The following is a 21,873-nucleotide window of genomic DNA, read 5'->3' as shown; positions in this document are numbered from 1 at the left end:
CAGCATGTTGTGGGCAGAGCAGGGGCTGCTGTTCGTAGTCACTAGGTTCCTTCCGGGGCTTTCTTCCAAGTGGGATCGGAAGAGATACTCTGCTGCCTTTCGTGCCTGATGCAGTAGCTGAGCCTTCTCTGCCTTCACAGGCAGCCCTCTGGCCACACCCTTATCACAGCTTTCCCTGGCCCCGTTTCCTCACCTCCCAGCACCGGCCGTCAGACTGCTCTTTCTTTAGAAAGGCAGCACTTTTTATATCACTCCTGTGTGCAAAAATACTTCTTATATCCGCCCCCTCTTATCTGCAGGGTAAAATCCAAACTCTCTACCTTACCATGGAAGCTTTCCACCCTCTCGAGTGTCCCCACCTCCTCCTCCTCTCTCCAGCTCTGCCTGCCAATTTACCCACCCCGTGGCTCCTCCTGAAACACAGTCAGCATCTCCCCGCCCCCGAGCCTCCCTGGAAGCTTTCCCCACATCGAAGCCCTCCTGCTTTTTGATGCTGGCCGGGTCCGTCAGCTGGAAGCCAACTCTAACTTTGCATTCTGTTACTTTATCTGCACTGTCTCACGGCATTCATCCCTTCCCCTATATGTGCACAGAACATGTGCCACCGTCTACATATGCAGACACGCATGTGTGTATATATATCCCGGAGGCCATTTGTCCCGGGGCCTCAGGCTCCTCCCCCAGCCCACCGCCTGACTGGGAGGCAGCTCTTGGCTTCTTTCTGAGTTCCTGAGCAGAATCCACTTGCATGGCAAGACTGAGCAATGCAGATTTACTGAAAAGTCTGTCAGGGAGCCCAGGAGGATGACACGTCATCAAGCCCATCACAGGCAACCGCACATCCCCGCCGGACACCTGTCATCCCCTGGGATCCTCCCTCAGCGTGGAAGGGCCCAGCAATGGATGGGGAGCTGGAACTGCTCCTGGGACGTTGCCTGGCTCTTCCTGGACAAGCTACTTGCTCAGGTGTCAAGGTCTCAGGTCACTCAGCTAAGCAGGCCACATCTCAGAGAAATCCCGGCTGTGGTCAGAGTTCTTCAGTGTGAGGGTGACTGTCCACTGCTCCTGCCACTCCTGGAAGCACCTTACAACCTGAGGCTTTCCACGGGCTCAGCCATTCTGCCCTGACCAGTGAGACCAAAATCTGGTACCCCTCGGAGCTCACAGCACACCTTTGCAGTCAGCAGTTGTTGAGCACAGACTTGTTTGCATTTGCCCTACCATCATTGTACTTGTGCTTGGAAAACCAAATGCAATATTTGGCCAGGTGCTGTGGTTCACGCCTGTAATCCCAGCACTTTGGGAGGCCAAGATGGGTGGATCACCTGAGGTGAGGAGTTCAAGACCAGCCTGGCCAAATGGTGAAACCCCATCTCTACTAAAAATACAAAAATTAGCCGGGCATGGTGGCACACACCTGTAGTCCCAGCTACTTGGGAGGGTGAGGCAGGAGAATAGCTTGAACCCAGGGAGTGAAGGTTGCGGTGAGCTGAAATTGTGCCACTGCACTCCAGCCTGGGTGACAGAGCAAGACTCCATCTCAAAAAAAAAAAAAAAAAAAAAAAAAGCAATATTTATTCTCTCCCTTCATCCTCCACGCTGAGATAATCATCACAACCAGCATGAAGTAGGTACCTGCCATGTTCCAGGCCCTGTTATAGGCACCAGGTGCACACCTCAACTCACTTCATCATCGCAACCAACTCCAAAGTAGACATGGCTGTCATACCCTCCTCACAGATGTAAAAACAGAACTCACAGCTAGTGAGTGGCAGAGGTGGGATTTGAACCTGGCAGTCTCGTTCCAGAGCCTGGGCTCCCAATTGCTATGCAACAAACACTAATGCACATAGAGTCATCCTTGGTATCCATGCAGCATTGTTTCCAGGACCCCCTAAGGAGACCCACATCTGAGGATGCTCAAGTCCTTGTTAGAAAATGGCACGGCATTTGCATATAACCTACACGCCGTGTGCTGTAAATCATCTCTATTACTTAAAATACTTATAATTACTATAATACCTAATACAATGTAAATACTCTCTAAACAGTTGTCATACTGTGTTGTTGAGGGAATAATGACGAGAAAAGTCTGTGCGTGTTGAACACAGACTAAGTTTTCTTTGAATATTTTCAGTCCCTGGTTGGTTGAATCCATGGATGTGGAACCCATGGATACGGAGGGCCACCTGTGCCGGAAGGAACCCCTATTTCAGAGTTGATTCTGGTGAAGCGTCTTCTCCCATGGGCTTTGTGGGAGCTCAGCGAGAGAGCATTTTCTTGTCTGCCATGGCAGTGCTTTCAGCTGGTGTGGTCCCTCCAGGGCCCAGTAGGTACCAATTCTTGTTTGCAGCAGCCAGCCCTGCAAAAGCCTGACAACTCAGTGTCTCAGCGTGGCATTTGCTGACCCGGGGTCAATGCCTTGGGGTCAGGGTGGTTGCATTGGAAGGGAGATTCTGGAGACAGCAGCTGTCCTCCCCACCCATGCTTCTGCTGATAGCTGCTCAGGGAAACCTTCCTGGGAGACGTCCTTGACATGGCCTCCTGCAGGGTCTCTGTGGGGCTGCCGAGGCATGAGGCAGGTGAGTCCCCTTAGGAAAGGGTGTGCCCCCCACCGCCACCTGCCCCTGCCTCAGTCCACTGCCTACAGGGAGTGAGTGAAAGAAGATCTAATGTGTCACCTGGAAAGTGATACACACCCCACGCCAGTTCATCCATACTTCTAGAACCTTCCTGAGCTGTGGTAGCCATGGAAACTAGGCACTGGATCTGCCAACTCTCAAGCCTGGGGCTCCTCTGAACTGGAAACAGGCCCCTGAATACATTCAGCTCCGGAAATGGCACAGCCAGGGGCCCTGAATGAGAGAGGAGTCCTGCGATCTGACGTTGCCCCCACACCCCAGCATTCCCCGCTACCACTCACTAGCAATGTCCCACCTGGGAAAGAGGAAGCCATGTCTGTCCCAACCAGGAGCCATAGCAGCAAGTTCTCTTGAGAAGCACCGAGACTTGAGCAAGCCCTTTGACTCCTCCGGGTCTCAGTTTCCCCATCTGTGCAGAGGAATGCAGTCTGCACATTAGAATCACCTGGGAGGGGTGTGCTTTAAAAGATAGCATTGCTGGGGTCCCCGCCAGGAGACTCCATTCATTTGGTCTGGAATGGCCCAGGGATGGACACTTTTCACAGCTCCCCAGTGGTTCTGGCATGCCTCCAGGCTGAGAAGCACCAGCTGAGTGACCTCTGTGGTGGGGCCCATTTGCAAAGGAAGTACAGTAGCTAAATGCAGAAGGGCTGAGAGAGGCCATCATTTTCCTTAGTGTGCCTTTGGGATGCTTGGATGCAGCAAAAAGTCGATTTACAAGCCCCAGCTAAGATGGGATTTGCTCTCTCATTTCCCTTAGAGCTTCCTTCTGAAAATCACAAGGTGAGCCCAGACCAGGCACAGTCCTGAGCTCCACTCCTCTCTGGGCTGCAGCCACTGTGGCTGGACGAAGACCAGGAGCCCAGTTCATGACCAGTGAATGAGCCCACTTAAGCCACTTGCAAATACTTAACTGTGGGAGGACACTGGGTTGTTTTTATTTCCAAAGGTGACAGTGTGAACCAGTTAGGAATGTGGTTCTGAAGTGAAATTACCCAGGTTTGAATTCCAGCGGCACTGCTTTCTATAATAGGTGCATAGCCTTGAGTGAGGCCCTCCCGCTCTGTGACTCCATTTCCCCATCTGTGAAATAAGACATGAGGTGTGAATTGTGCTACCTGGATTTGAACTGGCCGATGTTATTTCTGCTGTGTGATAACTGAAGCTCACCATCCCTGCTGCGGTGGGAGGTGGTTGTACGGTATGACCTCGCCTCCTCTTTTGTTTCTTGTGGTTGAGTTTTGAGTTCTGGGGGCCTAATATTTCTGAGGGCTTCTTCCCATAGCTTCCTGACAGCAGAAGTGACAGCCCAGTTTCTTTATCGAATGTTGCCCTTGCATTACCTGCTTCATCCTTGAGGCCCTAGAATCATTTTTCTTAGTCATCATTTGCGTCGGGCCAGTCCCCGGCTCTCTGATGAATGACCAGCCGCATCTCATTGCATTCCGTGCCAATTGCACGCCACCTCTCGCCTGGGCCTCTGCTTGGCCTGGGATGATTTATGGAAGTCGAAGGCAGGATGACTTCTAATGACCTGTGCAAACCAGGACCCCGGGTGGGCGCAGCTGAAACGCTAGAGTGCTCGATAATTAAATGCCTTCTGGGGTTGGGTGTGTGCTTTCAAGGCTCAAGAAAGAACCATACTATAGCTTTCGGTAGAAATACAGAAATTGGCTGAGCACAGTGGCTCGTGCCTGCACTTTGGGAGGCCAAGGTGGGCGGATCACGAGGTCAAGAGATGGAGACCATCCTGGCCAACATGGTGAAACCCTGTCTCTACTAAAAATACAAAAATTAGCTGGATGTGCTGATGCGTGCCTGTAGTCCCAGCTACTCAGGAGGCTGAGGCAGGAGTATCACTTGAACCCAGGAGGCAAAGGTTGCAGTGAGCTGAGATCGTGCCATTGCACTGTAGCCTAGTGACAGAGCGAGACTCCATCTCAAAAAAAAGAAAAAAGAAAAAAGAAAAAAAAAGAAACACAGGAATTGAAACCTCCGACTCTCCTGCATCAATGGCTTCAGGTTCTTATTTTTTAAGAAGGATCATGTATATTTTTCAGTTATACTTTCCTGTATATTATGGTTCACAGACATATTTTATTTTAAAGATTTAAAATGTCCAGCTTTTGCAGCCCCAGGCTGGCTGAGCGGGGCTGTGTGAATGAGCCCACCTTCTCAGATTTTAGACAAGGTACTCAATGACTCTTGAGCCTCAGCTTCCTCATCTATAACAGGGGGATAAGGATACAGTATTCATACAATTTGAGAATTACATCAAAAAATGTGGGGGCCTCTGGTAGCGTAGGCATGATGTAGGTGATCTGGAAATCTTGGATCCACTTTCCTGTGGCCAAATCCTTACTTAGGTTTGGCTAATTTGGTGTCGAACCAGGAAAACTTCCAACTTCTAGGGAAAGGCAGCTCTGGATTTCCACCCTCCTCAGTCCACGTAGCAATGCCTTTGGGGCCCGATGGCACTGTCCCCAGCCTGCCTCTGCTCTCAGCTGCAGTGCCTTGTTGCTGGCAAGCTCAGACTCTGCTTGTGCCCACCTCAAGCAGAGGCTCCTGTCCTCTAAGCAGAAGATCTGCAAGGCCTTCTGTGCTCTTCACAGAAGTGCTCTTGGGGCCGTGACCCTATTTCCTGCAGGACTGACCTCAGTATCCATCTGGATATTGTCTTCTCTGCCCTCCCTGTCTCACCTCCCTGCTCCCTCACTCCTGCTTCTGGGATCTCCTCCCAAATAAACCACCTGCACCCCTGTCCGGGTCTCAGGGTCTGCTTTTGAGGGCACCCAATCCAAGACAGGCAGCTTTTAGGAACTTGCAGAGTAATAGCTTTGCCCTTGGGGGAGTCACCCTGCCCTGAAGGCAACCTGGTTCTCCTCTGTGTCCTGGGGAAGAAGGGAGGGGGCTGCGATGTGAGGGAGAACAACCCAGTGCCTGGGGTCTGAGCTCTGGGGGTAGGTCCTGGCTCCCAGCCTTCTTCTCTGTGGTGGGCAGGGACCCAAGGCTGCCTGTTCTGTGTGGTTAAGTCCCACCCCTCTCCTAGTTGATTGGTCAACAGCCAGACACCAAATCCAGGCAAGGTGATGGGAATTCTTCACTCTGAAACTATGATTCTCTCTGTATGGACCCCCCAGAGTAACCAGGAGCTGTTGGTGCATCTGTTCCCTGTCCAGTGAGGGAAGCCAGGGCAGAATAAGAAAGAAGTCACAGCCCACAGGAACCAGGAAGATGGTAGGGTTTCTTAGCAGTGCTTGGGTCCCTGGTCACTGCTGTGTGGAGCCGAGCTCTGCCCCTGTGGTAGCTGCACACTGATCCCTTGTTACGGGACTAGCCTCGCCTTCCTGTGCCATTTTTGCCTAGGCAAAGTCAGTTTGGTTCCTTTCACAAGCAGCCAAATTGTGCATACAGATGCAAAACCTGGTCTATCTCAGTGAGATCTGTGGTTCTAGGTACAGTGTACTTCCCAGCAGGTAAGTGTAGCCTAAAAGGATCACTCAGGAAAAAGAGGAGAGGGAAGTAACCTGGATTGAACTTCTAGAATGTTCCAGGCACTGCACTTACCTCCTGTGAGGGAAGAGTGAGTCAAGCAGGAGACACTTAGCTGCAAGAAACAGGACACATCCTATTGAAATGAGCACGTGTTTATTACCCACTCATCAGGGAGACCAAAGTGCATGGCATCAGGGCTGGTTTGGTAGCTTGGTGATGCCACCAACCACTCAGCTGCTTTCCATCCTTCAGAACCACTGTCTTCAGTTTGCTAGCCTTTCTTCCTGGTGGTCATTGCCTCATGTTGCAAGGTGGCTGCTGTGGCTTCAGTCTTCACAACCGTGTCCCAAGAAGAAAGGAAAAGGCAAACCTCCAGCATACATTGGCCAGGGATGCCCACAAATGTGTCCCATGGTCATTCCTACCTAAGAGCCAAGATCCCTCTTTCCAATCTCTAGTCTAGGAGATGACAAAGGAGAAAGGAACTGGGAGTAGCTGTGGGTTGGCCAACGAACCATGTCTTTCCCTAGTAGCAGGTGTGCACATAATGGTATCAAGAACAAACTGGGTCTGAAAATGGAAGGAACTAGATATGATCAAACCTAAGAGTGTGTGGACAAAATGATGGGAAATGGTGATGTTGACAGGCAAGATGAAGGGGGGCCCTGGCATGGCCCTGGGGACCACTGAGGCTCTTAAGGCAGGTGGACCCAGGAGGGGGTTATTTCAGGGCTAGATTTACAGTCTAGAAAGCTCCCTCTGGCTGTTCTCTGGAGGGTGGTTAGGAGGAGAGTTGAACTGGAAGCTGGAGAGAGACATTTGCAGTGCCTGTCCTGTGTATTGAAGATTATATTTTTAGGTGTAGAATTTAGAGTAACTACTTTCTGAGCTACTTATTGGATCAAGGAAGTGACCGGACAGAAAACCGAGATTAAACTAAAACTCATTAGAAATACAGGAGAATTTATCCTAGTGGGGAAATAGACTATGAGATGGCACCTTCGTCTGATTTTTGATGTGATGGAAATGGCTTTTATCTGCATTTCTGTGTGCATAAGCAAATCCCAGCCTACATTAAGTTACCGACTCAGCCTTGTCAAACAAGCTCAAGGTTGTTATGTCCAAGTGAGATCAAGTACAAATAACTTTCATGCTGTAGAATAGGATATTATACCCTCTACGTATTTCTAACAAATGAAAAATGAGGAGCACCATCGCACACATTTCTTCAGATAGGTATGCTGGCTTTGTAAGAGAGGACATGGTATACTTACATAGGTATTAAAAATTCAAACTGTGATCATCAATTTTAAGTGATGTATGCTTATTACAGAAAAACTAGAAAACAGAGAAAAGCAGTTAAGAAAACATTAAAACTCATAAAAGCCCGGGCGCGGTGGCACATGCCTGTAGTCCCAGCACTTTGGGAGGCTGAGGCGGGTGGATCACGAGGTCAAGAGATCGAGACCATCCTGGCTAACACAGTGAAACCCCGTCTCTACTAAAAATACAAAAAATTAGCCGGGCTTGGTGGCGGTCGCCTGTAGTCCCAGCTACTCGGGAGGCTGAGGCAGGAGAATGGCGTGAACCCAGGAGGCGGAGGTTGCAGTGAGCCAAGATTGCGCCCCTGCACTCCAGCCTGGGTGACAGAGCGAGACTCCAGAAAAAAAAAAAAAAAAAAACCCATAAAAACAAAATCTGTTAACCTCTTGGCTCATATTCTTTTTTATCCCCATGGGTAAGTTTCCATACAATATTCATAATCATAGTCAAGATATAATTTTATCTACTTTTTCATCTAGTCTTGTAGGCATTTTTTCATGCTAACATGGTCTTCATAAACTTTACTTCTCATGATTACATAACATGAACCTTTCTCAACCCTTGCTATTGAATATTTGGGCTGCTGGGTTTTTTTTTTTTTTGCTATAATAAACAATGACATGATTATCATTGTCTATAAATCTTTGTCTTCATAGAAGACTATTTCTTGGAGATTGATTCTCAGAAATTGAATTATTATCTCCAAGGGAATAAACATTTTTAAAGCTGTTGATACCTATTGTTGGTTCAGAAATTCAAACTTGTGCTAAAAGTTAAATTAAAAGCAGACAATGCGGCGAGAAACCCCTGCTTTCTGTATTCTTTCCCTTGGCAGCCTGGAGGTTTGGTCCCAACGTCTGTGGACGATTTATTGCCTTATTTCTAAATAGGATCAATACACCCAGGAGCCCTAGTGTAATGAGATTCAAAGGGACCCAGACTCCTGAACGAATCCATCAATTGGACCAGAATGTTAAGAACAGCGAATGTGAAAATGGCCCTAATGAATCTTGATATTGAAACAAAGATTAGGGCATTTTGAGAAGAAAGCATTTTATCTCATCTATATTTTCCATACCCCATGTGATTAGGAAGCTCATGGAAATTGAATAGGTTCATCTGTTTCATAGTATATGCTATTTCTACACACTAGAGCTTGCTCTGACCACCACTGCCCTCACTCAAAATGTATTCCCAGAATAGTCATTGCCTGCCTGCCATTCCCCAGGCTTTGTGCAGAGCACTAGAGATACGGCCTCCTCCTCATCAAGGAGCTATGGCCTGGAGTTTCCAGTAGTTTCCCAGGATCAGATGCCAGCTCTGCCATTGCTAAGGCCTCTGAGTATCTCCTTCTTTACACCAGCCCTATAAGGTAGGCATTGTCATCCTCATTTTACAGATGGGAAAACTGAGGAAGAAAGAGGTTAAGTCACTTGCCCAAGGCCACACAGGTAGTCGGTTCCAAAGCTGGTTGTATTAATAAAGTTTTATTTTCTATAGTTGGTGATGTTTTGCCATCTTGGGGCCTTGTTGGCCAGAGAGATACGGCCCCTGCCAGGGCTGGCTAATTTCTAGAAATGGAAATGACTCCCCTGTGAGCACGCCTTTCATATGCAAGCCAGACAATCTAGAGCCTGGCAGGTTTCCAGTCTCCTCCTTTATCTAACGCACCAAGCCAACATTTCCCCGGCCACATGTCATCCCAGGCCCAGGTGTCAAACAACTAGAGAACATGTGAAAATATAACCCAGAGCATGCAACAATTTTAAAACTCTCCAGTCCTGGGCATGCTCAGGCTTGCCTCCCCTGCCTCACCCATTTCTTCCCGCAGAACTCACAATAAAGGCTCTGGGCCAGGCTCTCTCTGCACTCCTCTGCCTCCTGCTTCCCTCTGTGGCCCTGCATGGTGTGGCATGCCCCTTCCTCTAGGGAACTGTGAGTAATAAACTCTTCTTTCAAACACAGTTGTCTCTATGTCTGTCACATTACCATACCTGATTAAAACAAAATACTGGGTGCATTTTAGAACACTGGTGCACTCTTTTACCATCATACCCCTTTTACAAGGACAGATATATTTCCTTGAAAGTAATTTGGTGGAAACACTGCTGAAAATGCTTTGTACACTCATCCCAGCTCATTTTCTTCATAAAGGCCTATCCGCTGCAGTTATAAAAATATTTTGCTCATTCCAATTCTTTCCTATTACATTTGCAAAATTGGTATCCTGCTCTCATTCATTCATGCATCCTTTCATTCATTCTTACATGTATGTCTTCCCCAAATACACACACACACACACACACACACACACACACACACACACACACACAGTGGAGTGCTAGACTGGAGCTGGCTCTTCCTGCCTTTTGAGAGCCAATTGCATGCATCTCTTACCAACATATCAGCAGCTTAAAATCAGCCATAGTGGGAGGGTTTACACCACAGAAATTTAAAAATGCCGAAAATCAGGTCTGGTATTTTTGTTTGTTTGTTTTTGTTTGTGTGGTTTTTTGTTTTGTTTTGTTTTGTTTTTGTGAGACGGAGTCTCATTCTGTCACCCAAGCTGGAGTGCAGTGGCACAATCTTGGCTCACTGCAACCTCTACCTCCCGGGTTAAAGCGATTTTCCTGCCTCAGCCTCCCTAGTAGCTGGGACTACAGGCACGCACCACCATCCCCGGCTAATTTTTGTATTTTTAGTAGAGACGGGGTTTCACTATGTTGGCCAGGATGGTCTCGATCTCTTGACCTTGTGATCCGCCTGTTTCGGCCTCCCAAAGTGTTGGGATTACAGGCATGAGCCACCAGGCCCAGTGTTTTGTTTGTTTGTTTTGTTTTTGTTTTTGTTTTTGTTTTTGTTTTTGTTTTTGTTTTGAGAGACGGTTGTTAAACATTTGCTAGCTCACCACTGTGGTTCTCCATTTCTGTTCCCCACCAGGGCCTGAGAGCAGCAAGTTTCCTCTTCATCTTTTTACCTGGGGCAGGCAAAATGGATCCTGCCACCTTGAGCGGTGAAGCAGGCCAAGCTGGGCCTTTCTGCATGTTTTCTCATTCTGAGGGACCTGCAGACAGCCAGGGAACTGGGCTCACCTATCTGAAGAGAGGCCCCTCTCTGTAAAGGGATCCCTTGCTGGGGTTTTAAGTGACATGTGAAGCATTCCCTCCCTGGCTTCACACACATTCTAGCAAGTCTCATTGTAATTTCACTCATGAACGAATTCCCCAATAGTTAGAGCTGTCCATGAAACAGGCTTCCCTGGCACAGCTGGTGGGCTGCCTATCAGAGGACACATCCACATTTGGGTAACCATCCACCACAGATGCTCGATGTGGGGGTTCTGGTTTTGAGAAGGGCCAGAAAACCCCACAAGTTCAAAAGGAATAGACAGGGAAGAGGCCAGGCGCGGTGGCTCACGCCTGTAATCCCAGCACTTTGGGAGGCCGAGGCAGGTGGATTATGAGGTCAGGAGATTGAGACCATCCTGGCTAACATGGTGAAACCCTGTCTCTAGTAAAAAATGCAAAAAACAATTAGCTGGGCATGGTGGCGGGTGCCTGTAGTCCCAGCTACTTGGGAGGCTGAGGCAGGAGAATGGCGTGAACCCAGGAGGCAGAGCTTGCAGTGAGCCGAGTTCACGCCACTGCACTCCAGTCTGGGCGACACAGCGAGACTCTGTCTCAAAAAAAAAAAAGGGAAGAAACCCATTGGCTCTGATGAAACATCTGTTAGACAAATAGGGACATGGTGCTACTTTCAAATTGAATAGAGAGGCATCCCCCCCACCCCCACTGACAAAAAAAAAAAAGAGAGCACCTGAGGGCAGGGACTTTATCTTATTTCCCCTCAAACACCAAAAAAGCTTCTTGCCCAGGGCTACACACATAGAAGATTCTTGAAGAATGCTGGCAGGGGCTGAGGTAGAGAGGTTATTGGTTGAGGAATTGGGGAGGCCACTCCAAGCTCAGCCATGATCGAGCGGGGTGATTATTGTGGGGTCATTTTCTCTTTGAAAATCTCTTTCCTCAACTGATTATATGAGGACACACTCTAGATAATTCCTTAGGAATAACTAGTATATTACTTAAAAACATCACAATTCACACCAATTCTGTTTATAGCATAATGTGGATCATAAACACAAACATTACTTAAAGTATAAAAATTAGTGACCAGATGGAACAGATTGACGAGATTCTTAAATTTTGAAGCTTTTTGAAAGGCTTAAATTTTAGATTTAATTCCCTATGAGAAATGCTAACTATCCCCTGAGGAAATATGTTGGAACCATGTTGTATTCAGTAAAAATCACATTAAGTTGAACTGGGTTTAACCTGTCCTTGGTCAGCACCTGCTCTGTTCACATTTTCTCATGAACAGTTTCTCTTGGGGTTGTTTTATGTATGTTTCTCTGTGTCTTGCTCAAGCGCATGGGTCCTGAAGTCTGACAGATCTTGTTTAAAATCTCAGCTCCATTAATATTGCTAAAATTATCATACTACCCAAAGCGATCTACAGATTCAATGCAGTCCCTATCAAAATACCAATGCCATTCTTTACAGAGATAGAAAAAAAATTCTAGAATTCACATGGAACCACAAAAGACCTCAAATAGCTAACACAATCCTGAGGGGGAAAAAAACGCTAAGGCTCCACACTCCCTGACTTCAAAATATACTACAAAACCATGGTAACCAAAACAGTATGTACTGGTACAAAAACAGACATATAGATCAATGGAACAGAATAGAGAGCACAGAGACAGATCCACATATCTACAGCCAACTGATTTTCAACAGAGGTGCCAAGAACATACATTGGGGAAAGAACAATCCCTTCAATAAATGGTGCTAGGGAAACTGGATATTCACATGCAGAAGATTGAAACTAGACCCCTATCTCTCACCACTTATAAAAATCAACAATGGATTAAAGACTTAAATGTAAGCCCAAAACGATGAAACCACTGGAAGAAAACGTGGGAGAAATACTTCAGGACATTGGTCTGAGCAAAGATTTTATAAATAAGACTTTGAAAGTGTAAGCAACAAAAGCAAAAATATGCAACTGTGATTATATCAAACTAAAAAGTTTCTGCACAGCAAAGGAAACAATCAACAGAGTAAAGAGAGAGTCTATAGAATGAGAGAAAATATTTGCAAACTATACATCCAACAAGACATTGCTATACAGAATATACAAGGAACTCAAACAATTCAACAACAGAAAAACAAACAATCTGATTTTAAAATGGGCAAAAGATCTGGTTGCAGTCAACAGCTAGATGATTTATTTCCCTCTGGACACCTAACGCTGCTTTTGGTGGTCAAGGCCAGTGTGCTCAGCCTGCAAGGAGGTCATGTGGCCCCTGCATGACGTAGAAGGGTTTGAATTTCAAGAGATGAACTCAAAGACATAGGCAGGGCTAGACATGACAGGATATTCTGTAAGTCTTGCTAAGTTAGGCTGCATCCTAAAAGCAGAGAAAGACATGTGGTAGTTTGAAACAATGGCATGATGTCATCAGCTTCTCAGGAATTCTGGCTGCTGTGTAGAGTGGATTGTGTGGGGACAGCCTGAAGCAGGGAGCCTGGTTAGGAAACTCTCTGTGGTCCAGCTAAGAGGCAGTCATGGGCTGGGCTGGGACAATGGCCATTCAGGGGAGTGAATGACAGAGCAGGTAGCCCCCATTCTGTACTTTCCAGGCATTTTAAATCTGTGAAGTAGGTCAGGCTGGTTCTTCTTTGATTTACAGATCAGAGTGAGAGAAAGGGCAGTGGCAAAATGGTCCCCAAGTATGACCTTCCGACATCCCCTATGCATCCCCACTGAAGGCTGCATGACCTTGGGAGTTAGGTGAATGGTGTCAAGGGCAGTCGCGTATGTATTGATCTCTCCTATCGGATGGTGTTCTTTCATTGAGGAGCTTTTGTCTTCACAAAGGTCTGGAACTAAGTAGGTCATGGACTAGTGTCCCCATTTTTGCCCTCGTTTTCTGATACCCTAGGGCTTTCTCCCTCCCCATTGCATGGTCGTCTCCCTGCTTGGAGTCTCTGCCATTGTCTGCTTCACACATTTGCTTCCTCCACTGGACTCTGAAGGGAGGCTGTAGCCTAGTCGCTCCCAACTCCCCAGGGCATATGAATGCCTGCTGTGGTTTTATAGAATCGTCACATCACAAAGCCCACTGGTTAAAGTCAGAGGTCCTCTCTGATATCCTCACACGTGCAGTGCAGTGCAGTGAGCTTCCTGCAGGTACCTTGTCATAATGTCTTAGTCAGCTTTCTCAAGTGGATCCTTCGTCTGACTCTCTCTGGCACACTGTTACTTCTGTAACCCAGCATTTCCTTCTGTTCTGGCATTATACTTGCTTGCTTGTCTGTTTTACTCACTCAGATATAAGGCCCTTGAGGACACATGTGTCTGGGTTTTATTCATCTCAACATTCTCCGTAGCCTTGAACACAGAGCCTGGCATATAGTAGGTGCTTGAAAATGAGCAAATAAATGAGTGAATGAATAAACAAGCAAATGAATGAATGAATGAGTGAATCAGTGAATGGTCAGCTCTTGTTGTTAAAAAGTCCTTCTTTACCTTCAACTGAAATATGTCTCCTGTTAACCAGCTTTCTGAGCTGATTCTACTCATTGACTCCATGCAGAGCACTCTCCTCTGCCTCATAGCACCTTCTCATAGAGTGGAGCCTCAGGGGTCTGCTTTCTGTTCTTCGAACATGCCAACCTGTTCTTGCCCAGCTTGACCCCACTTTAGGGCCTTTGCACTTCTCTCTTTTATGCCCAAGACCCCTGGCCCTATTGCTTTCCATGGCTGGATCTTTCTTGTCATTTGGGTCTCAACTCAAATGTCACCTTCTCAGAAAGACCTTTACTAACAACTCAATCTAGAGCACCTCTTCCCCCAGCCCCCATATGCCTCTTTATCTCTCTGGGCTGAGTTCTGGATGATTTCCTCAGATCTGCCTTTCAACTTACTAAATCTGCCTTCATTTGTGTCTAGTCTACTGTTTAGCTTGCCTGTAGAGATCGTCTATCAGTTATTCTATTTTTCATTTACAGAACATATATGTAAATATTGTGATCATTAATATTTTAAAGTCTTCTTTTAGAATTCCTATTACATGACCCTTCCCCCCACCGCCAGAAGTGATCTATTGCATCTGATGATTGTCTCTCAGATGTTGGATATCTATAATTCTTGTGATTTTTTTAGGTGAAACTTTATCAGAAATTAGCATCTTTTAGTGTCCCACATGGATTTTGGAAGTGACCCTGTGGTACTTGTTACTTCTTAAACGGTTGCTCCATTAACTTATTGGTGAATGCAGTATCTATATGTTATCATGTATAATGTAGGGAAAGAATGTTGCCTTCTTGTGTTTGATATCACCCACCTGCTTCTAGTGACAGTTACTACAAGCTTAACTTGTTGCTTTGTCCTCGTAGTGGAGCATCACTGACTGCAGCAGTACCCAGATGCCAGGTGCTTATGAGCTTAACACATAAGAGTCCCCCCAGCTTAATGCATGAGCATGGAACTCATTGGAAGCACAGATTTCCGAGATCTGCCTCATGAACACAGAATTCATCAATCTAAGATTGAGCCTAAGAATCAGAATTCTTGTAAAGCTCTCCAAGTGATTCTGATTTATATATAAGTTTGGATACCAATGGTCTTATAAGCTTCAAGGATTTAAATTTGGTTTATTTTTGTCTTGCTTATTCCTTCCTCAAAAAAGGATTTGAAGCTGTGTACCTACAGATAGATAAAAATATATTTTGAGAAGGAGACTAAAGACACCTACACGAACAATGCCCTGAGTAGGTTGGCTTCCTCACTAACACCCTTGGGATGGATGCAGCCACGAGCTGTGTGTGAGCCATCTCTGCCCAGCTCTGAGACCCTTAGCACTGCAGCAAAGCCTGGCTTGGTGAAGTCAGTCATGGGGCAACTGTGGGACTGCAAAGGGATGCTGTGCACAGACAGGGTTTTGATTTTCCTAGGGTCCCTCTCTGCACACTGTCACATTGCTCAGATATGTTTATTAATCCGGCGCATCCATGAAGGCTCTTCTTGGCAAACTGCGCTCTTTAGACCCACTCTCCGCTACTCACGCTGTGCTGAGCCCCTCCCAGCCTGTATTCTCCCATACTTCTTGGCTTCTGCCCAAGCTGTTTCCTCTGCCCAGAAAACTCCTGTTTGTCTCCAAGACTGCTCGAATGTCACCGTCTCCAGACAGACTTTCTTTCACCCTCCTTCGTTTTCTTCCTTCCTTTCCCCTTGCAAAATCATTTTTGAGCCCTTACGGTGTCTGGAGTCCCCTCCCCCCCCCCTTCTCTCCATGCCAGCATCTGCCATGCTGCCAACCGCCACAGATTCATCTCCTGCCACATCGCTCTTTGCTTCTCTGTTTTCTTTACACCGGCTTCTCCTGCTCCCTCCCTCTCTCTCCAGGGCTTATGCACAGGCTGCAGGCTCCTCCCCTGACGCCCTGACACCAACTCTTGCTGCCCCCACCTCCACTGTTACCCCTCCTCCTTTACGGCAGCACCTGGGACCTGCATTTGTTTGATGATTCCTGTGTCACCCTCTGTAACCTGAGGAGGGCAAGCAGGGCACCCCCTGTGCTTAGCACAGAGACTACTACACAGCAGGTGCCCAAATGAAGACATCCCAGAGCACCCCAATTTGTCTCTTTCTTCTTCAGTTGTTCTCAACCTTCTTTTGGCCATTGGCCCCTTTGAGAGGCTCCTGAAAGCTAGAAACCCTCTCTACACAATGTGCATGAATGCTTAGTAACATAAAATTTCCATATCATGTCAAGGGTGTGAAGCACCCCAAATAAAGAGAGCATTATCTAATAATTCCAAGCTCTGATTTTTCTGGAGAGCAGCTGATAATTGTATGATAGATACTCCATGATATAAGTCCACCACATATGGAGTTTAAAGCAGGTCTCCCAGTGATGTAAAGGTGTGTGCATGTGGATGGCTTCATGTAGAAGCCACACCGGTTGCTATGTTCCCTTTAAGAACCTGTTTCCCTGATTTTGTCATTGCAGGAAGGAAGACAACACAGGGACAAACACAGCAAGCTGGAAAATATTTACATCCTTCTCAACTGACCAACAGAGCAGAGGTGGCCTATGATTTATGATCCTTTCCAGTGAGCCAAATTATAAGCCAAGCAACCATCTTCCTGTCTCAAGTCACTAATAGGGAATATTTCTACTGTGTATGATACCAACCTGGGGACCCAAGAGATGGCTGTTGACTGTAAGAAGCCCATATTTAATGCCATGAATGAGTGGCAGGAAGCCGGGTCTGGAGTCCCAAAGACCTGTGGGCTCTGCTGCACCTGCGCTGGGTCGCTGTGCACAAATAATTTACCTTCTTCCAACATCCTCTTCATCTGTTTGGGGGTCATATGCCTACTTGACAGTTTTGCTCTGACAACCAAATTAGCTAATGGCTGGAAAAGCACCTGAACACTGTAAGATTCTTTCCACATGTCAAGATCCTTGTTGTGTTTGTAAAATGCAGTTCCTTCAACTTAGGTATTTCACTGACGGTTGTCCCGGAATGCACTCTGCCATAAGGACTCATTGATTTACCATTCTGCATAGCTTCCATCCAAGATGGGTGATGAGGGGATGATAGGATGATGGTTTTAAAAAATCATTGTAGTAGTTATCTTGATATTATAGAGCTCCTGAAAAAGCTTGGGCTAGGATGGAGTTCCCAACCTGCACAAAAAGTTATATGCATGTGAACTCTTTCCTAGGGAGAAGGAACATGGATTTCATCAGATTTGCAAATAAGACTGGTAGACAAGCACCCTAGTAGCCAAGCACCCCAGTCTAGGCAGAAAGGACTCTGTCTTGAAACTCAGAGACAGACTCTGCCTCCAACTTGCTGGCGACTTTAAGGCTGTCCCTTGGCCTCTATCTGCCCCAGCTCCTTATCTGTAAAATGGGTGTGGCACAGCCTTCCAGTTGCGAGTTCCTACTGAGGGGCAGGCTCTGGCCAGACGGGAAGCTTCCACACCCAGCCTTCTTGCTTCCAGAGTCAGTGAAGAGCTCTTCTTCTCTCAACTTGTGTCCATGAGTTGCGCCCAACTGACCACAGCACCCCAAAGTGCCCAGGCATGCAGCCTCATCTCAGCTCCTTTTGCTCTGCAGTTAAAGAGCATCGCGGCCCAGTTGCTGTGCTTGGACCCAGAGAGTCTTCTTCCTCTGACACCATTTCCCTGTAAACTGCACGGCTGTGAGGCCCACTTACACTGGCAGCCAGGGGCCTGACAGGGACCTGTGAAATCTCAGCATCACCCAGGAAGATGCAGTGAAACTCCAGCTGTTGAGCAGGGAAACGTCAGTGAGCCACATGTTTTCTTGCCCTGGCTGCTGTGAGACAGCAGGTGGTGCCCGGAAGTCAGGCCTGGTGGATGGAGTTGGCCATGGGTGTCTCAGATCTCCACAGAACCTGGGGCAGTGGTCAGTGCTGGGTGAGCAACAGGCAGGCCCCACATCACATTACAGACTTTAGAGAGTTTCCAGTCCACAGTGGTTACTGGCAGCCCTTGGGCCAGATTTGGCCCACAAATGTATCATGTTTGGCTTACATTTAATTTTTTTCTAATTGTGAATGCGCTCTGTGCCACTGAGCTGGACACTTAAAAATGATTAAGAAGGTACGTTTCTCTAAAACCCTAAAATGTATCTTCTTAATCATTTTTAAGTATCCATTTCAGTGGCACAGAGTGCATTCACATTGTGGTGCAACCATCACCATCATCCATCTCCAGAACCTTTTCATCTTGCAAAATTAGAAACACCATATTCATGAGACTCACTCCCCATTTCCCTGTCCCACAGCTGCTGGCACCCACCCTTCTACTTTCTGTCTCTATGAATTTGACCACTCTAGACCTCGTGTGAGTGGAATCATACGGTCTTTGTCCTGTCATGACTGGTTTATTTCACTTAGCACAATGTTTTTGAGGTTCATGTGGCAGCATGTGTCAGAGTTTCCTTCCTTTTTAAGGCTGAATAATATTCTGAGGTGTGGATGGACTACATTTTGTTTATCATTCACGCATTGAGGGACCTTTGGGTGGCTTCCACCTTTTTGGCTATTGTGAATATTGCTCCTATGAACACAGGTGTACAAATACCTATGTTGCATTTTTAAATATTGGAGTTAGCAAGTGACATTTAAAAACCAAGAGATTTCATATACAAATCTGGATTTCCGGCTTCTCTTGGAAAATCAGTGTATCTGACAGCATTGGACTTTGATCTTCCTGGCCACAGTCAGAGATGAATGAAGCCAGCTCACTCCCTCCCACACTGAGAGGCACCCCACCCAGTGGATTGCAGGGCCCCCACTCCTTTCCCCTCCACTCACTGCAAAACCTGCCTGGTTTCCACAGGCTGTGGCTTGGTTACACCTCGTCTGCTCAGCACCCTCATGTTATGGGTGAAGGTTCAGAGGCCCAGGGAGGAAGGGTGGCTGGGGCCCGAGGTCTCACAGGCCAGGAAGTGATACAACCGCTGAAATGCAGGAAGGGCCTGCAACTGGGCATTGCAAAGCCTTGATTGTACTTCCAGCTCTGCCACCTGCTTGTCCCAGGTCCCTGGGACAAAGCACTTAAACTTTCTGAACCTAAGTTTCCTCTTTGGAGGAAAATGGGAGAAATGGCACCTTCTGTTGCAGCCTCGTGAAATATTGTGAAGACAGAAGGAGATGCTGTGTATTGACCATTGAATGCAGTTGGGATGGGAAGGGGTGTTACTAAAAGCACAGGCCATGTCAGGCAACCTAGCATCTGGGGGTCTGTTTTCTCATTTGCAAGACAGGAAAAGGGGCCACACCTTTCCCCACTGGGCTATTCCAAGGATTAACTGAGGCAGGGAAAGAAAATAAAAGCATCCGGCAGAGGGCTTGGCACCCAGCAGACGCTTCACAAATGCTACTTCTTAACAAGTAAGGTCACGTCCAAGGGTTCCAAATCCTCTTCCTGCAGGACACAACCCAGGAAGAGATGTAACATCATGGGAACGACCAGCTTCAGAGTCTGTTGGCCTGGTTTCAAAACCTAAGCTTGACGCGTTAGCCACTGAGGGCACTGGGCAGGTGAGCCCATCTCTCTGATCTGCAAACTCTTCCATCATTTAGTGGGGAAAATATCACTGTCCTTGACAGCACAGGGGGAAATGAGAAACGGAAGGTGCTTTGCATACAGTAGACATTAAATGAAGTCTAATTCCTTTCCTTGCCTTCCCCAGCAGAAATCTGTTTTCTAGGTTAAAAAGATGGCATGTTTTCCAAGTATCTTCAAAAAAGGGAACAAGGAAAAGTGTGGTTTCCAGCTTCCCACTGAGGTTTGTCAGTCACCAGTTTTCATTCACTCATTCAGGGAACAAGCATTGATTGAGCACCACTAAGTGCCAGGCACCACAATAGGCCCTGGGGTTCTGGGAGAGAACAGAGTGGACCAAATTCCTGCCCTGGTGGGTGGGCTTCTGTGTAATCTGGTCAGTCGCTCCATGAGTTCTCATTAAGGGCCTCTTCTGAGCTGCCTTTCCAAGGGCCCTGGCTTTACCTGGAAGGCCCATCTGTTGCTGTCTGTGTGATTCTGGCATATCTGGACCCCACCCACTTCTCTGCCAGTACCAGAGAATATACCTGTCTTGGGCCCCGGACCTTTAGGCAGCATGGTGATCCTGCCCACCTGAGCTGCTTCTGTTATCCCCTCAGTCCTTTCCAGGGTCCCTGGGCAAGGCCAGTGAAGCACTCCTGTGGTGAACAGTCCATCCCACTGCACACAGGGCACCCTGTGGGCCAGGTGTGGGTCCCAGAGAGCCTTGCCTCTTAGTTTACCTTTAGACTTTGAATGAAATGGGAATATGGATGGAAAGCCCTTTGTAAACTCTTAAGATCTCCATGTATATACAGGGTTGGTGTTATTTGACTTTCTTCTAGAGAGATGACAGAGACCACCCGATGTAGGAGAAACAGGTTGGGGTTTAAGACCAGAATAGCTAGCCTGCAATCTGGGTTCTGCAACTTATTGGCTCCGAGACTAGGGAAAGTGGCCTCCCCTCCTCAGTTTACTTGCTGGACAAATGGAGATAATAAGATACCCATCTCGGCACCTGCTGTGCGCAGTAATGGAAAAACTGGATGGCAAGGCATTTTGCAGGCTTACATGTTGTGCGTACACTTTACTCACGTCATTAATTTAATGCACATTTATTATACACCTACTGTGTGCCATTATGAACGAGGTGATCTGTCATATGACAATTTGGAAGAAAGTCCACAGGCTAAGGAAGAGAAGAAATACTTGTCAGATGGTTGTACTGCACATTCATAGATTATGATTAGCAACAGCCAGCAAGTTGGCATAGCAACGTTTCCCCATGAACTGCTAGGCACTGTTCTTAAAATAGGTATGTCGGAGGTGTGGCGGCAGCGGGGACACGCTGAGGTAGTGTGGTTTGATTGCTCTGCAGACCAATGTGGGCTGTGTGCTCAGAGTGGCCCTGCCATTGCCCTTCCCAGGCAAGCCAGCAGGGCAGTGATTAAGGTGACAGATCTGGAAACATCCATTGTTGGAGATGGAGACAGGCTCAGACTTCATCTAGTGTAAGCATCCTTCTCCTCCCCATTTTATGGGTGAGGAAACTGGTTCCCAGATGAGGTTAACTGACATCTGCGGTCCAGTGACAAAGCCACTTGACTGCAAATGGGACTGAACCTGGTTCGGATGTCATTATGCAGTATTCTCCAACTGTGCCATGGGGCAGGCTCTTCTGATTCGGAATTTTAGGTCTTGGTCTCATGCAATTAATTTTCTATTGGGTTACAATCTATATGGCATCATCTAGCAATAGATATTAGCTTAAGGAATTCTTTCATTTTGTGTGGAATTCATGCCTGCATTTCACCCTGGGGAAGCCCTGAATCCCAGGATATCTTGGAAACTCACCTACTTTTTGGCTAGACTTACATGATTGAGCTTTAAATCCGCCCTTCCATAGCCTTCCTTACCTAGTTTCTCAGTGTGAAATCAAGCATCAAAGCTGATCAAAAATAAAAAATTTTGAATTGCTTTGGAATGAGATTATTATATGAGTTTAGTTGCCCGTCATTGCAGAGAACAGGGAACCCAAGTCCTTTTACAGCTGAGGTCCTTTCTATTTGTTTTACTCAGCAATTTATTGAGTAAACTTTTATAAACTTGAGAGGGGATTTTCACCTTCAGGCTGGTGAGCTTCTTTTAAGAGATTCACAGCTCCCCTTTGGTTCCAGGGTGAAATTCTACGTCTGAAATGTGAAACCTTCTGAGAACTCAGCCAACTTCTGAGAATAGGGTGCTAGACATTTCTGAC

The 21,873-nt window shown here is 47.0% G+C and overlaps 1 long non-coding RNA gene across 1 annotated transcript in view; it reads left to right on the top strand.

Moving 5' to 3' along the window:
- The window catches only part of LOC131381709 (uncharacterized), a 51,829-nt gene extending 35,265 nt beyond the window's left edge, over positions 1-16,564 (top strand). The window contains exon 3 of the long non-coding RNA XR_009210596.1: positions 16,540-16,564. This is a non-coding gene — a long non-coding RNA (uncharacterized LOC131381709). The remainder of the gene's footprint in view (positions 1-16,539) is intronic.
- Positions 16,565-21,873: the final 5,309 nt, after the last annotated feature.

The sequence above is a fragment of the Hylobates moloch genome, unplaced genomic scaffold (genome assembly GCF_009828535.3).
Source record: "Hylobates moloch isolate HMO894 unplaced genomic scaffold, HMol_V3 SCAFFOLD_17, whole genome shotgun sequence".
Classification (NCBI taxonomy): domain Eukaryota; kingdom Metazoa; phylum Chordata; class Mammalia; order Primates; family Hylobatidae; genus Hylobates; species Hylobates moloch.
The sequence above is the reverse complement of the archived record's forward strand: the minus strand, read 5'-3'. Positions and strand labels throughout refer to the sequence as shown.